Here is a 16,205-nt window from a genome sequence, read left to right as displayed (position 1 = left end):
GAATACTTGCTGCTTAAAGATGGTCACCACATTTGCATAAGAATCAAGTCTATTGATAGCCAAACACTCCGACGAAGTCATTAAGGTAAATGAAGGCAGATGGCTCTTGACAAGCTTCGCGCAGGTTCACATTGTGTTTAACTGCCCAGAGACTCTGTTACAGATTCCTTCTAAATAGGACCATCGGCGTGTGAACAGTGAACATGATCGTTGATGAAACGTAAGCATCTGGGGTGATTCAGCTCATTGCCACATGAAATGAGCTGAAATCAAACCCGTAACAAAGGTTTGGACAACTAGATTTATTTGTAAATCATTTCAGGGCAAAATCACCCCAGCGCAGTGCGAGCTGTCGCTCCGCTGCTCCAACAGCTCTTCCGCCCGATGTTCGGTTTTGAACCGCGCAACATTCATGCAGCAAACCGAACATCAGAAACATGCCTTGCGCATAAAAATATCTCTGCCCAATTGCCGCGTGCAATCGAACAAAGAATGCCTCACGCGCATAAAAACATCTTTGTTCAATTGCTGCGTGCAACTGAACAAAAAACTCTGAGTTAAGATTCTACATAATGCAAAGTGTTATCAGTGGTATTTACTTTCCAGTGCAAACCAGGATTGCATTGGAAAGCTTGCCATAGTAAACATGAAGTAATGCTATGTGCTACTGTGCACTACTTTTCCTGGAGGAAGCATTCCATGAGTGCTACATGGACATTCCCATTGAACTACCATGAGTTTTGATGCAAATCCCTATTTACTAACATTGGTTGAGAGGGATTTGCACCAAAACCTATGCTTCCTCAAGGCAGGCATAACAGTGGAGCAAATTCTAAAACTTCCCACATTTCGCCAACTTTGCATGTGTGCAGCACTGTACAGCACAAATTCAAAGTTTTAAAAACATTAAGGTGGTCATTACAACCCTGGCGGTCAGTGTCAAAGCGGCGGCCGCCAACAGGCCGGGGGTAAAAAAAAAGGAATCACGACCGTGGCGGAAACCGCCAACATAGACAGCCACTTTAACACTCCGACCGCCACGGCGGTACAAACAAACACCGCGGCGGTAACCGCCAACAGACAGGTGGAAGACAATGTACCGCCCACAGTATCATGAGAGGCCAATCCACCATCTTTTCCAGGGGCGGATTCACCGCGAACAAAAACACTGCGGAAACAGGACTTGGAAGGGAAAACACTCACCTCTACACACCCCACGAGGAACCAGGACGCCATGGAACTGGAACTCCAGATACTTGCTGCCTTTATCTTCCTGCTCCTCTACGAGGAGCACGAACGCCGGCAGCGAAGCCCACGGTGAGTACTGCACCTACGACACAGGGTAGGGGGGAGGGAAAAGAGAGTGACACACACATGCAACACGCAAAACCCCTACACCCACCCTCACCCACTACAACACACACACTAATACATCATGATACATTACAGTTACACCCCTCAACCCCACCCCCCCCGGAAGAATGCAAAGACAAAAGAAAATGATTTGAACGTTTGTAATCTATTAAAATCCAGCATTCAAAAATATATATACATTATAAACAAATATATACACCAAGAATACAAGTCCAGGTATTTGCACCATTAAAGTCCGTGGACCACTGGGCCCAAAATGCACTCAATACCCGATCAAAACGGAGAGAACACTGCAGGGGCATCAGATAGAAATACAACAGGCAACTCAGGGGAAGGGAAGGGGGGGCACCTCAGCCGGATGAGTGCATGATGCCAGATCCACAAGGGGGCTCCATGCCCACTGCTATATCCTGGGGAGTGCAAAGCCACAGTCTCACAAGTCTCTCAAGTGGGTGGTTTGCCCACTGATTTATCCTGGGGAGTGCAAAGCCACAGTCTCACAAGTCTTTTCAGTGAGTGGTTTGCCCACTGCTGTATCCTGGGGAGTGCAAAGCCACAGTCTCACAAGTCTTTTCAGTGGGTGGTTTGCCCACTGATTTATCCTGGGGAGTGCAAAGCCACAGTCTCACAAGTCTCTCCAGTGGGTGGTTTGCCCACTGCTTTATCCTGGGGAGTGCAAAGCCACAGTCTCACAAGTCTTTTCAGTGGGTGGTTTGCCCACTGCTGTATCCTGGGGAGTGCAAAGCCACAGTCTCACAAGTCTTTTCAGTGGGTGGTTTGCCCACTGCTTTATCCTGGGGAGTGCAAAGCCACAGTCTCACAAGTCTCTCCAGTGGGTGGTTTGCCCACTGCTTTATCCTGGGGAGTACATAGCCACAGTCTCACAAGTCTTTTCAGTGGGTGGTTTGCCCACTGCTTTATCCTGGGGAATGCAAAGCCACAGTCTCACAAGTCTATCATGTGGGTGGTTTGCCCACTGCTTTATCCTGGGGAGTGCAAAGCCACAGTCTCACAAGTCTTTTCAGTTGGTGGTTTGCCCACTGCTGTATCCTGGGGAGTCAAGCCAAGGTCTCACAAGTCTCTCCAGTGGGTGGGTTGCCCTCTGCTTTATCCTGGGGAGTGCAAAGCCACAGTATCTCAAGTAGATAATAGTCTCCACTGGTTCTGGAGGGGGCTTTGTGCCCAGAGGGCTTCATCCTGCCAAGAACTGAGGTAGTGGATGCCTTTCTCCACTGGTTCTGGAGGGGACTTTGTGCCCAGAGTGCTTCATCCTGCCAAGGACTGAGGTAGTGGATGTGAATCTCCACTGGTTCTGGAGGGGGCTTTGTGCCCAGAGTGCTTCATCCTGCCAAGGGGCTTTGTGCCCAGAGTGTGTCATCCAGCCAAGGACTGAGGTAGTGGATGCAAATCTCCACTGGTTCTGGAGGGGGCTTTGTGCCCAGAGTGCTTCATCCTGCCAAGGACTGAGGTAGTGGATGTAAATCTCCACTGGTTCTGGAGGGGGCTTTGTGCCCAGAGTGCTTCATCCTGCTCGTGGCGGCCTCAGTAGCGTTGGAGCTTTTGGCACTCATTGGCCCACAGTGCTGGTGGCGGCAGTGTCCTTGGCAGCGGTGCTGGTGGCAGCGGTGTCCTTGGCAGCAGTGCTTGTGGCGGCGGTGTCCTGTGAAGCGGTGCTTGCGGCGGTGTCGGTGCTTGGCAGTGGTGCTGGTGGCGGCGGTGTCCTGTGAAGCGGTGCTTGTGGCGGCGGTGTCCTTGGCAGCGGTGCTGGTGGCAGCGGTGTCCTGTGAAGCAGTACTTGTGGCGGCGGTGTCCTTGACAGCGGTGCTGGTGGTGGCGGTGTCCTTGGCAGCGGTGCTGGCGGCGGCGGTGTCCTGTGAAGCGGTGCTTGTGGCGGCGGTGTCCTTGGCAGCGGTGCTGGTGGCAGCGGTGTCCTTGGCAGCGGTGCTTGTTGCGGCGGTGTCCTGTGAAGCGGTGCTTGTGGCGGCAGTGCAGCGGTGTCCTTGGCAGCGGTGCTTGTGGAGGCAGTGTCCTGTGAAGCAGTGCTTGTGGCTGCGGTGTCCTTGGCAGCGGTGCTGGTGGCGGTGGTGTCCTGTGAAGCGGTGCTTGTGGCGGCGGTGTCCTTGGCAGCGGTGCTGGTGCCGGTCTTGTCCGCCGTGCAGGTTTGCAGCGACTTGGCTTTCTTTCTGTGCCCCTTCCCCACCTTGGATGGTGGTGCAGCTGTCTTCCCACTCCCAACTGCACTCCTGGGAGAGCCTTTGGTGCCAGATGTTTTGCCTTTCTCCCGCTGGGCAGTGGGCAACTTTTAATGCTTCTGAGGTGGGGGACTGTCCGTGGTCTGGCTTCTTGGCACACTGGCTGCCCTGCTGCTTGGCGCACTCCAGGAGCTGGTTCCTGCTGGCACCACTGTTCCTGCTGATGTGGTTGCTGAGGTGCTGGGTTGGGACCTGGAAAGGTGTGCCCTAGGGGACTGAAGGGGTGGGGGAGGTGAGGGGAAGAGGTCAAGGTTGGACAGGAAAAGTTTTTTGGACACACTGGGACTGGTAGATGGAGGGGGTTTGGGAGTGGAGGAAGAGGTAGTTGTTGTAGGAGGTGTACGTTTATTGACTTTGGGTGAAGGTGCATGGGCTGGAGGCTGTCGTGAGGTGGATGGCTGTTGGGTGGGTGTGTGGCTGCGTTTGTGTACCTTAGGAGGTGGGCTCACAGACACACTGGGGGAGGACACAGGGGATGTGTGAATGGTAGTGGGGGTGGTGAGTGCTTGTGAGCGGGGTGTGGTGATGGACATAGTGGCTGAAGGTGTAGTGCATGCAGGTGTGAGTGGAGATGAGACAGGGAGGGAGGAGGGAGACGAGGAGGAAGGAAACACAGTGGAGGTAGTGGATGTTGGTATGTCTGCATTGTTATGATGCTTGTGTGAGTGCCTGTGTGATGTGTGGTGCTTATGTTTGCCCGAGCTTCCCTTGTGGGTTGAGGTGTGTGCTTGCTGGTCTGAGGGTGTGCTTGGGATAGGCTGAGGTACAGGTGTTTGGGTCTTGGTGGAGGAAGTTGGAGGGGGAGGCTGGACACAGGGACAATGGCTACCATCAGTGCTGAGGCCAGAGTCTGAAAAGCTCTCTGTTGGGCTGCCTGACCAGAATGAATGCCCTCCAGGTATGCATTGGTCTGTTGCAACTGCCTCTCTACACCCTGGATGGCATTCAAAATGGTAGACTGCCCAACAGTGAGGGACCTGAGGAGGTCAATGGCCTCCTCACTGAGGGCAGCAGAGCTGGCAAGGGGCAGAGGTGCCTGGGGCAAAGGAGATGCCCACCCTCCTGGTTGAGCGGCCACAGGGCACACGCTGAGGGGCTGCTGGGAGGGCGGTGCTGGTAGGGGTGGTGGCGGCAGTACCTCTAGATCCGGGGGGCACAGAGGGGCCCGCCACCACAAGGAAGCTCTCATCAGAGGAGGAGTCTGTGTCGCTGGTCTCAGGTCCTGTCCCCGCTGTGGAGCTTCCCTTGCCCTCCATCCCACTGGTGGCTTAAGACTCAGTTGTGTCGCCCTCAAGGGCCATGTGGGATGCAGCTCCCTCCTGCTCTGGTGCAACTGCTCCTCCGCCTGATGATGCTAATGCACACAAGAACAGGGAGACCACAAAAAGGGGGGTGGAGTCAGAAGAAAGACATGTTGAGTGCATGCACTACCGCTACCGTTGGTGGACACTACAGACACAGAAGCCCCCTGCACTACGCCGTGCACTTTGAGTTCCCTAATTAATCACAGGGACATGGGGTACAAGGCCTATGCCCGATTGCTGCACACATGGAAGTCACATGAGCCTGACTAGGTGTAGTTGGCTCTGAACACAGGTGGGGTGCCACATGGCCTGCCTTACGAAGGGACCTTGCCTACTAAAAACGCCTTGGCTTAGGGGACACCTACAGCCCACCTAGCCCACCCAGACACCTCCAATGCGTGCAGAATAAGCTAAATGAGAGTGTACTCACCCCCTTGTGATTACCCCAACCTGTCATGGCTACTGATCCCAGTGAGGAATCCCAGGACAAAGGAACGCTACAATGAGGCCCATGGGCGAACTAGGAGGGTTATAGAGAGGACCTTTGGCCTCCTGAAGGCCAGGTTCCGTTGTCTCCATATGACAGGTGGTTCCCTATTCTACTCACCAAAGAAGGTGTGCCAGATCATTGTGGCTGCTGTATGCTTCACAACTTGGCTTTGCGACGACAGGTGCCTTTTCTGCAGGAGGATGGTCCAGATGGAGGTGTTGTGGCAGCTGTGGAGCCTTTGGACAGTGAAGACGAGGAAGCAGAAGAAGAGGATATTGATAATAGAAACACAGTGATTCATCAATACTTCCAGTGAGACACAGGTAAGAAGACATCACTGCCTGCTACATCTGATACCCTTGTTCTACCTCTCATCTGTCAGTCACTTTCACCTAGTGTATGGACCCAGAGTTGTCATTTTCCCTTTCAGTTTCACAGATGTGGGTCCCACTGTGTGACATCTGCTTTGTTTCCTCATGGACTAGAGCTGTGTGACATAGGTATGTTGACAATACAATGGATATAGCAGTTTTCCACAGTTATTGCAAATACACATTTTCGAAAGCACAGACTGACTCCAGATAGTTTTGTGATTTAAGGGTGTTTATTTAAGTGCTAAATAGTGGAGGGGGTTGTAAAATGGTCAGGGGTGATGGTGGAGGAATGTCCATGGCAGAGTCCAGTCTATTAGTCTCAGAGGTGCATTGTCCAGAGGGGCATAGGAAGTAGAGCTGGGGCAATTTAAGGATGGACAGGGTGACAAAGTGGGACAGAAGGATGACAATCAGGGTGGTCTCACTTCTTGGTGGGGGTCTTGGCATTGTTCTCTGTCTTTGTCCTGGATCTCAGGGACCGTTTGTGGGGTGGTTCTCCATCTGCAGGGGGTGGGGTGGTCTTGTGGCGGTGCCTCCTGTCCACTAGCGCCGGCCGAGGTGGTGGGCAGTTCATCGTCCAGGCTAGTATCAGGGGCCCCTTGTTGTGCCACAGTGTCCCTCCTGGTGTTGACGAGTTCCTTCAGCACCCCTACAATGGTGCCCAGGGTGGTACTGATGAATTTGAGTTCCTCCCTGAATCCCAAATACTGTTCCTCCTGCAGCCGCTGGGTCTCCTGAAACTTGGCCAGTACAGTTGCCATCGTCTCCTGGGAATGGTGGTAGGCTCCCATGATGTTGTAGAGGGCCTCGTGGAAAGTGGGTTCCCTGGGCCTGTCCTCCCCCTGTCGCCCAGCAGCCAGCCCAGTTCCCCTGTGTTCCTGTGCCTCTATCCCCTGAACCTTGTGCCCACTGCCACTGCCACTGCCCCAGGTCCCTGGTGTTGTTTGGGTGGTGGGTTAGCCTGGGTTCCCTGTAGTGGTGGACACACTGCTGCTTGATGTGTCCTGGGGACAGAGGTATGGCCCTGCTGGGTGGGTGCTGTGCTGGTGTTTCCAGAGGGGGGAGCCTCTGTTGTGGCTTGTGCCAGTGTGAGGGGAACCGATTGTCCTGAGGTCCCAGATGGGCAGGGCTGGTCATCTAGATCCAGTTGGACAGAGCTGCTGTCATCACTGTGGGCCTCTTCTGTGGGTGGAGTGGACATGTCTGGAACCTCCTGTCCGGTGACGTTGGGTAGGGGTCCTGCAAGGGTGTAAAAGCATGATTATTGCATCTGTGTGTACCATGGTGTGCAATGGGTGGGTGACCCTGTACCCCAGTGCTTGCATTCTTGTGTGTGGGTATGTGCAGTGGCCATGCATTGGTGATGGGTGTCCATGCTCTGTTGTTGCATGCAGGGCTTGGTGTTGGGATGTGTGGTGTGTGATAGTGGGACATTTGTGAGGAGTTGGAGTAATGGGGGTGAGGGTGAGTGTGGGGGTCTGTGATAGCATGCAGGTAGGGTGGGGGATGAAGCAGTGAAAGCTTTGCCTTACCAGAGTCCATTCCTCCAGCTACTCCTTTGAGGCCCTCAGGATACAGTATAGCCAAGACCTGCTCCTCCCATGTTGTTAGTTCTGGGGGAGGAGGTGGGGTCCGCCGCCAGTCCTCTGAACTGCAATCTGGTGTCTTGAGACCATGGAACGTACCTTCCCCGTAGGTCGTTCCACCTCTTCCTGATGTCATCCCATGTTCCTGGGTGCTGTCCCATTGTGTTGACCCTGTCCACGATTCTGCGCCATAGCTCCATCTTCCTAGCTATGGTGGTGTGCTGCACCTGTGCTCCAAATAGCTGTGGCTCTACCCAGATGATTTCCTCCACCATGACCTTGAGCTCCTCCTCAGAAAACCTGGGGTGTCTTTACGGTGCCATAGGGTGGTGTGGGTGATGTGTGGGGTGGTGTGTGTTGTGATGTGTGGGGTGATGTTTAGGGGTATGTTGTGTTTTGTGCGTGGATGTTGTGTGAGTGATGGTGTTGAGTGCCTGTGGATGCTAGTTTGTAGATGGTGGTGTCGCTCTCTGGCCTTTCGTCGCAATTGTGGTCGTAAGGGTTTTTGGGTAATGTGGGTGTGTGTTTTATATTAGATTGGGTGTGTGGGAGTGTTGTGTGTATGTGTATCAGGTGTGTGTATTTCGATTTGTCCAATGTGGTAGTGTTTTGTAAATGTGTGTATATTTTGAGCGCAGCGGTGTGTACCGCCAATGGAATACCGTGGTTGAAAGACCGCCGAGTGGATCCGTGGGTCGTGATAGTGTGGGCGTATTCCTGTTGGTGTGACGGTGTTGGTTTTGTTATTTATGGTATGGAATTATTATTTCTGAATTTATAGTTTTGATATTTGTGTGTTTACAATGGCAAAACATATAATGGCATGATAAAGACTGAGAATAAAAAATACTTTTTACTATAACAATCTACTAGTGATGATTCATGTTATCTAGCGTCTGAAAAAACATTATATTGTTCTTGGAAGTTATAGGCCAGATTGGGCATCTAGGGGGTCATTATGACCCTGGCAGAAGGCGGAGAAGCTGCGGTAAGACTGCCAACAGACTGGCGGTCTTTTTATTTGTATTATGACCATGGCGGTTACCGTTCTGCCCGCCGTTTGACCCGGCTCACCGCCATGGATTTCATGCGGTTTGAAACCGCCATGAAATCCATGGCGGTAAGCACTATCAGTGCCAGGGAATTCCTTCCCTGGCACTGATAGGGGTCTTCCCCACCCCTCACCACCACCCCAACTCCCTCTCCTACCCCCCCACCACCCCTGCCACCCCCTAAAGGTGGCAGGACCCCCCTCCCCACCCGAACCCCATATTAACAACACTCATACACACACGACATGCACGAAGGCACCACCAACACACATACACGCACAAACACCAACATACATACAAACATCCACACACACAGTCAGGCACGCACATCCACATTCAAACATACACGCACACATCCATACAGACATAACTACAGACATACACGCACTCATTCCCATACACACAACACCCCTGCAAGCATTCACACACTCACACACCCCCTCTACATACACACACGCACACCCCCACGCACGCACACAACACAAAACACCCCCCCACCCCCCTCCCCTCACGGACGATCGACTTACCTGGTCTGACGATCCTCCGGGAGGGGACAGGAGCCATGGGGGCTGCTCTGCCGACACCACACTGCCAACAGAACACCGCCACGCCGAATCACAGGACGTGATTCGTTGGGCGGGGTTCTGTTGGCGTGGCGGTGGAGGTGGAGCAACCTCCACTTCCCCGCCGCCCGCCAGTATGGCTGTTGGCGGCTCTCCGTCCGTAAAAGGACGGAGAGCTGCCAACGGTCATAATAGGCCAAGCGGCAAACCGCCACCACTGGCGGTCTTCCGTACGGCGGTCCCTCGGCGGTCTTGGAAAAAGACCGCCGAGGTCAAAATGACCACCCTAGTCATGTTTGTGGCAGCTTGTGCAGTGCCATTTCATCTCATTGCATAAATGTATGTGGTGGGCTGTATAGTCTTGCCGGTGGCCAGGCCCTGCACCCAACCCCCCACTGTGGAGCAGCCAAACCCCACAGCCTTCAGGAGATTGCCCTTTTCTTCGACTGAAGACGGCTGCAGGGGATGTATGCCCTACACAAAGGCCAGAATCCAGCAAACCACAAACCAGAGCACATATGAGACCAGGTAGGTCAGTAGCCTCCAGAATGCAATCCAGGTGGGCAGAGAAACACTGAGAAACCTGAAGCAAGTAACTAAACAGCCAGAGCCAGGAGCCGGGCAGCCCCTGCCCACTGATTAACTTGGAGCACCATGCAAAGCGAGTGACCAGAGCCCACACAAGAAAGGGGAGAGAGAGAGAGCAAGCCCTAGACCCCAAAAAAGAAACATTGAGTAGGTAAACTAGAGTTACTCACCCCTATCAAAATACCCCAACAGACAAGGTGCATGGTGTTAAGGGAGAAAGAACAAAAAGGACAAAACAGAGCAGTCAGATGCAAGCAGTAATGGAAATATGAGAGAGCACAGCAAGCAGCTATGCCAGCCAGGGCACACAAAAGGCCAAAGACACAATCTTCACAAACAGCAGACAATAGCAAAATGCTTGTCTTTGAACCTGTGCAGTGCTCTGCTGCCTTTTAGCTAGGCTTGTGTTATAGAAATACAATATACTTATAGATTCACAAACATATACATGTAGACCAAGCACTCAAAAACAAAGGATACAAGTGACCACCCTATATAAATAAGAAACATTTCTGCAGAGAGCAAGGAGAGAGACCAGGCAAGGAACCCACAGCCAAGAACCAACCAGTGCCCTGTAAGACATGTATGGGTCACACACAAAGGTTGCAACACTCCAAGTGTGGTTGCAAAGTCAGTGGACACCCCAGAGCAAGAAACCTCCAAGGGAACACAAGACCAGCAAACCCACCAGGAAGAGAGGCATCACAACACACATGACAAAATGCAAAATCTCAAAACGAAATACAGAGGACCACAAAGCCACATGCCAAATACGCAGGATGGAAAAAGCTACTTAAAAACAGAAGCTATCCTGGAAGAACCAAGGACAAGCCTGAGAGACCATAGTGCCCCTTCTGTAGCAGCAGTGAGAAAGCAGAAGAAAACCAAGGCAGAAGAGCAGGAAACAGCACAGAGAAAAACATGACCAGCAACCACAGGCTTGAAATCCAGGCTCCAAATCCAAGGAGAAACTTGGGTAGAACACACCTAGAAAACTAAGAGGCACAATGAACCCAAACAAAAGTAGACATAGGTTCCAACCTGGAGTAAAAATGCAAACCCCTTTGTGAAAAATGGCCATTTTGTGCTGTCAACCACTGGTACTCTTGCTAGGTGGATCTCAGGAGAACTCGGTTTATCCCTACACCCCCCTCCCCCCAATTCCCCCTCTTCTCCCCCTCCCCCAGGGCCTGCTACTCACCTTCTTCAACTTTGCAGCCCATTTGACAATAGTCCACACCAGGCAGAATCCTCTCCCTTCAAGCTTTGTGTTAGGGTGAACTAAAGTGTGGCATATATATGCAGTGGGACACTTGAGTGCTGTAATCAACAATAGGATTTTAAGTTTGAGAGGATTTGGCTACTCTTTAAAACTTACATCAAAAGGGATAGGACCCGACCATTTCCAGTCACCACGATGTTGGACATCATCCAGCGAGCTTAACTGTGAGAACTCTTGTCCTCAAAGAGCATGTCAGAAGAAGGTGCTGGTGGTTCCTTGTGAACTGTACTTGATAATATGCACATACAATACATTGACCTGTGTGTTGTGATGTTATATGCTCACATCATGAGAAGCTGTAATATGCATATGCTGTCAAGACACAAACCCTGTCACCCCATTTCTAGTGAGGTAATCACCCTGAATTCCCTATAAAACCTGAAAAATAAAATGTTTTAAAAAAAAAGTATAGAACCTTTGAAAACTTTTTTTAAGAGCCTCAGTTGGACCTGCTGAAAAAAGTATCCAGGTGGCAGTTCCACAGCTGTGGCCTGGATTTCAGATTCATCCTGCCCAAAGGTCCCTGCACCACTGAAAAAATGACTAAGCCCTTTTCTACATTGCGACTTGGAACATTTTCAGATAGAAGTCTCTAAAACTCCAGGATACTAGCAGGCCAACTTGTTTTAGGTATTCAATCACCGGTTCTATGGTGCTGGCTACAGTTATAGAGGGGATCTGCTTCTTCTAAAAAATTGACAAAGTTCCTTTTAGCATTGGGACTTTAAAAACATTTCAAAACTTTTCTTAAAAAATGAGACAAACTCCATTCCTAAAGTGGCACTTAAAAATATTTTTGACTTCCACACTTTCACCGGGACCAGCCCCATTTGGCGTGTCTGACTCTGGCCCATCAGGTCGTCTTGAAATTGCACTTTAGGCCCCGTCTACCATGACCATTGATTTACATTGGGCACTTTATTTTTCATAGTGCTTTTTCACTTTAAATCTTTAAAATGTCATATTTCTGGTTCCCTTTATTGTATGTTTGTTGTTTTGGTGTGATTTTTCTTATTACATTTTTCTCTATTTTTTTTACTTTGAGTGGGACTTGATTGTGTTGCGTCTATGACTTTTTAATAGTTTTAGTACTTCTTAATGCTTAACACATTGTCTCTAAACAAAACTTGTCTGTTTTGTGCATTAGATCCCAAGAATTGATCTCAGGTTTAGAGTATTTAAGTTTTGGACTGGACCTAAGAGGTTAATCACTTTATTACTTTTGGTGGACTACTTACTATCCATACAAATTAATCATTATTTTCTTACACTCTTCAAAATCAGTAGTGAGGAGTAGAGCACATCACCCCCAAAACCTGAAGCCCAAAATAGAGTGGGGGTGGGCAGAAACCTAAGTGAGAAGGTAGGATCCACTCCCTTGCAGTGAATGGAGGGACCAACCCCAAGGAAAACTACCAAGGGAAACTGGAGAGCAATCTACAAGCACCAAGCCCAACAGGGAGTGACTGGAGACCCGGACACAAGCACTCTGATCCTGGGCCAGGTCATACCACAGCCTAGGGTGCAGGGAACAGTTTGATTCTAAACATCATCTAAAGAAGAAGGGGGCAGAATGGCCAAACTGGAACAAGCAACCCCACACATAGAAGGGGGCTTGAATAACAAAAGCAGCCTGGAGGCAAAAGGGATAGGCGCAGCACATACAAATATAAGGGGGTGGGCTGGCAGGGCAGCTGGATGGAGCAGAGAGGCAAATCCCTTTACCACAAGCAGTTGGCCACCCAGCACTGCACACTGACCAGACAACCCAGGATACACCCTAAACCTAGAAACGAGAAATAAGAAAAGAGAGGTGTAAGACAGCTGGGCCCAGTAAGTCAAAGCCAAAGCACATTCCTCACAGGGCAAAAGTAAGCAGCAAAAGTCATCCACTAAGTGCATCAGAGAGGCATTGAAGGACCATCCGAACATTCAAACCAGCACTACAGGGCCCAAACAAACCTAGCAAGAAAGCAGGAGGTACAGATAGGAGAATGGGATACAAGGAACCGATCCCATACGCTCTAGTCAAACAGGGAAAATAATTCTTTACAATAGAGAAGCAACACAAATATGTACAAAGAAACACTTTTGCCAATTTAAATCAAATGAGAAATGTAGTTGCATGAGTTTCTTTATTCTTCTTAGCAAAGAAAACTGCAGCCAACAAGTTTTGCCCAAATCCGAGCTTCATCAGAGCAAAATAACATTTGAACAATCCAAGCCCAACATATCCAAAACACAGCAATGCCAGCGCATATGCAGAACAGTAGTCTTCCAATATGACCACCAAAAAACACTTTAAACAAGAGAAATCTGTATAGTATCCAAACTTCAATTGTGGAAGAATTCAAAGTTGAAGATATAGGTGTCCACTTTCTCAGTTCAGTTGAGTGAGTATTGAAATCACTGCAACTTTAATGACAGCCCTGTTTGGCAAGAGTGTCTATCATCAAAGTGTTCCTGTTAGAAATTGGGTCTCTAGTTGGCAGAGGTATACACCATTTCCAAATAGGGTCCACAATCCTAGTCAGGGTAAGTCAGATACACAAACTAAATCAACCTGTGCTCACCCTCTTGTAGCTTGGCCCAGAGTAGGCAGGCTTAACTTAGAAAGCAATCTACAAACTATACGTGCAACACTTAATTACAGTAACACAGTGAAGTACACCACAAAAAGACTCAAGACAAAGTTAGAAAAATAGAGAATATCTTTCTCATTAACAATTAAGACAACACGACAAAAAGCCAATAAAATCAATCAAGGGTTATGCTGAGAATAATTTAGGTCACAAAGAAAGTGCAGCTGATAAATAATCCTTGGGAAAACTCCCTATGATGTCAAGGAGCAATCACGCTCCTGTAATGCCTAATCTAAATCAAATCAAATCAAAAGAAGGACACCGGTTCCAGGAACGGGCAGTGTGTCAGCAGGGCAGTGAGGCCGCACTTGGGGTCTTCCAGGTTACATTGATCAGGAAGCGGGCACATGTAAACAGTTGGCAATTCTAGGGAAGGGTCACATAGCACAATTCACAGCGTGGCAAGTGGAGGATCGAGTTTGAAGGAGGCCCCGCATTGGAATTTTTTTCAACAGTGTCCAGGCACGCTCATGAATTTGAAGCACGCTGGGAGCACTGGTAGTGGTAACGCAAGGTCCTTGATCTCCCGGGGACCTCACAGGAAAACCAGTAGCAAGCCAACAAGCCCTTGGAGACTGTTGGTGCCAAAGACGGTTAAAGGCGTCCAGTTCTTCTCCTTGCAAGGTATGCACAGCAGGCAGCAGGCCAACACACAGAGCATCAGCAAAGTGACAGCCCCTCCTACAAATCCACACACAGCAGCAGTAGGCTAACACAGCAATGTAGTGCAGAGTGGTAGTCTCTTCTGGCAGCACAGCAGTAATTCTTCCTGGCAGAGTGTCCTTGTCCCAGCAGAGATCTTTTTTGGTGGCCTTTGGAAGGTTGGAGAACCTTTCAGACCTCACTTTGAAGTTCCCCAGGTTCCCTTTCCTGCCCTCTCCGGCTCCAAATACTACACAGGTGGTTATGGAGGCCTTTGTGTGAGGAAAGACACAGCCCTATTCAGAAGTATGTGTCAGCTCCTCCCTCCCACCTAGCCCAGGAGGACCCATTAGCCTGGTCATAGGCCACCAATATTCAGATGCCACCCTCAAGCTCCCTTTGTGTGTGGCTGTCTAGAGGGAATGCACAAAGCCCAACTGTCATCTACAGTTATTCGGAGACAGGCAGAGGCACAAAATGGTCAAGGTAAGAAAATGCACATCTTCTATAAGTGGCAGACTTACAATTTCAAATCTGACTTCACCATAAGTTGTGATTTTCAATTGTGTGTCCAGGGACACTAAACTCCATAGATCTATCTCTTACAATTAAAGAGGTGTTTAAAGGCAACCCCAAACCTATTCTATGCGAGAGATAAGCCTTGCAATAGTGAAAAAAGAATGTAGCAGTTCTTCACTACCTGGACAAGTTAAACTTAAAAGTAAATGCCCAACTTTTTATGTACACTGCACCCTGCCCTTGAGCAGCATAGCCCTAGATTAAGTCACCCCTTAGGGATGACTTACTCGCAATAAAAGGGCAGGATACCCACTTGCCAGGTTGAAATGCCAGCTTAAAATTGCACACACTGCATTGTCAGGCCTGAGACATGTTTGAAAGGCTACTATAGTGGGAGACACAATCAGTGCTGCGGGCCCACTAGTAGCATTTAATGTACATACCCTGGGGACATATACTGCACTATACTAGGGACTTACAGTAAATAATATCTGTCAAATATGGAGAAGCCAATGATTATGTTTTAGAAGACAAAGAACCCACACTTTAGCAGTGGTCAGCAGTGGTAAGGTGCACAAATCTCAAAAGGCCAACAGGAATAGGTCAGAAAAACAGGGGGAGGAAGGCAAGAAGTCTGTGGGTGACCCTGAAGAAAGGGCCATTTCTAACAGCTCCATAAACCCAGGAGTACCAGGGAAAATAGATGGAAAAGCAAAACTCCTGCCATGAAAGGGAGGGGACAGATGTTTATCAAATAGTGAAGTAGGATCCTGTGCCCCACATTAGCCATATTACTTTTCCAAGCTGAGTAGGGAGCATGTGAACAGTAAGGCAAAACATCAGAATTGGTACCACATGGCCTCCATCCATCCCTGCCAGGAAGCAGAGATACATAATGCCGTGGGTCAGGGAGGCAGGGAACTATCCCCAAGCCCCAGGAGCAACAAGGAGTTCAGGTTTTAGCCTAAGACTGACAGGCCTGCAGATAAAAGGAGGTCCAATCATCTGTCCTGCAGTGTAGGGGCACCAGTGCTTCATACAGGGCAGAGACACTGGAGCACCAACCCCAGCAGGAAGCACCTGTGGGAGGGCCCAGGTCCATTCCCATCGATCTGGGTAAGCGGAATAGATAACCATCCAGAGGTTCACCAGCACTACCATGTATAACAAACCCAACACCGGCCCCCAAGCCCAATAAATAGCAGTAGAGAGCAGACCAAATAAATTAAAAGTGCCACACAGCACCTAATACATCAAGATGAGGGGCACACAATGGCAGACAGGAAATAACCAGATAGGGAGAATCCCATAAGCCTAGCACAGAACAGAACAGGAATCCAAGGATGAAAACATGGAGAGTACTTACCCATCCTCCAGCGAAGGGTATGCAACCACTGCTCAGCAGACAGGTATACCCCAACCCCAAACCCAGCAGGGAGCACGCTACACATTCAGGTGTAGACTCAGATTCAGCACTGATAGTCTGGGCAATGGAGATGTACTTTCAATGATGGAGGCTCAAAATAAAATCAGAGAG

At 49.8% G+C, this 16,205-nt stretch overlaps 1 protein-coding gene across 1 annotated transcript in view; it reads left to right on the top strand.

The window, feature by feature from the left end:
• The window catches only part of ANKRD33B (ankyrin repeat domain 33B), a 429,320-nt gene that overhangs the window by 112,162 nt on the left and 300,953 nt on the right, over positions 1 to 16,205 (top strand). The gene's annotated exons all lie outside the window — the stretch shown is intronic.

The sequence above is a fragment of the Pleurodeles waltl genome, chromosome 2_2 (genome assembly GCF_031143425.1).
Source record: "Pleurodeles waltl isolate 20211129_DDA chromosome 2_2, aPleWal1.hap1.20221129, whole genome shotgun sequence".
NCBI lineage: Eukaryota > Metazoa > Chordata > Amphibia > Caudata > Salamandridae > Pleurodeles > Pleurodeles waltl.
Note: the sequence above shows the minus strand (reverse complement) of the source record. Positions and strands in the feature narration are given on the sequence as shown.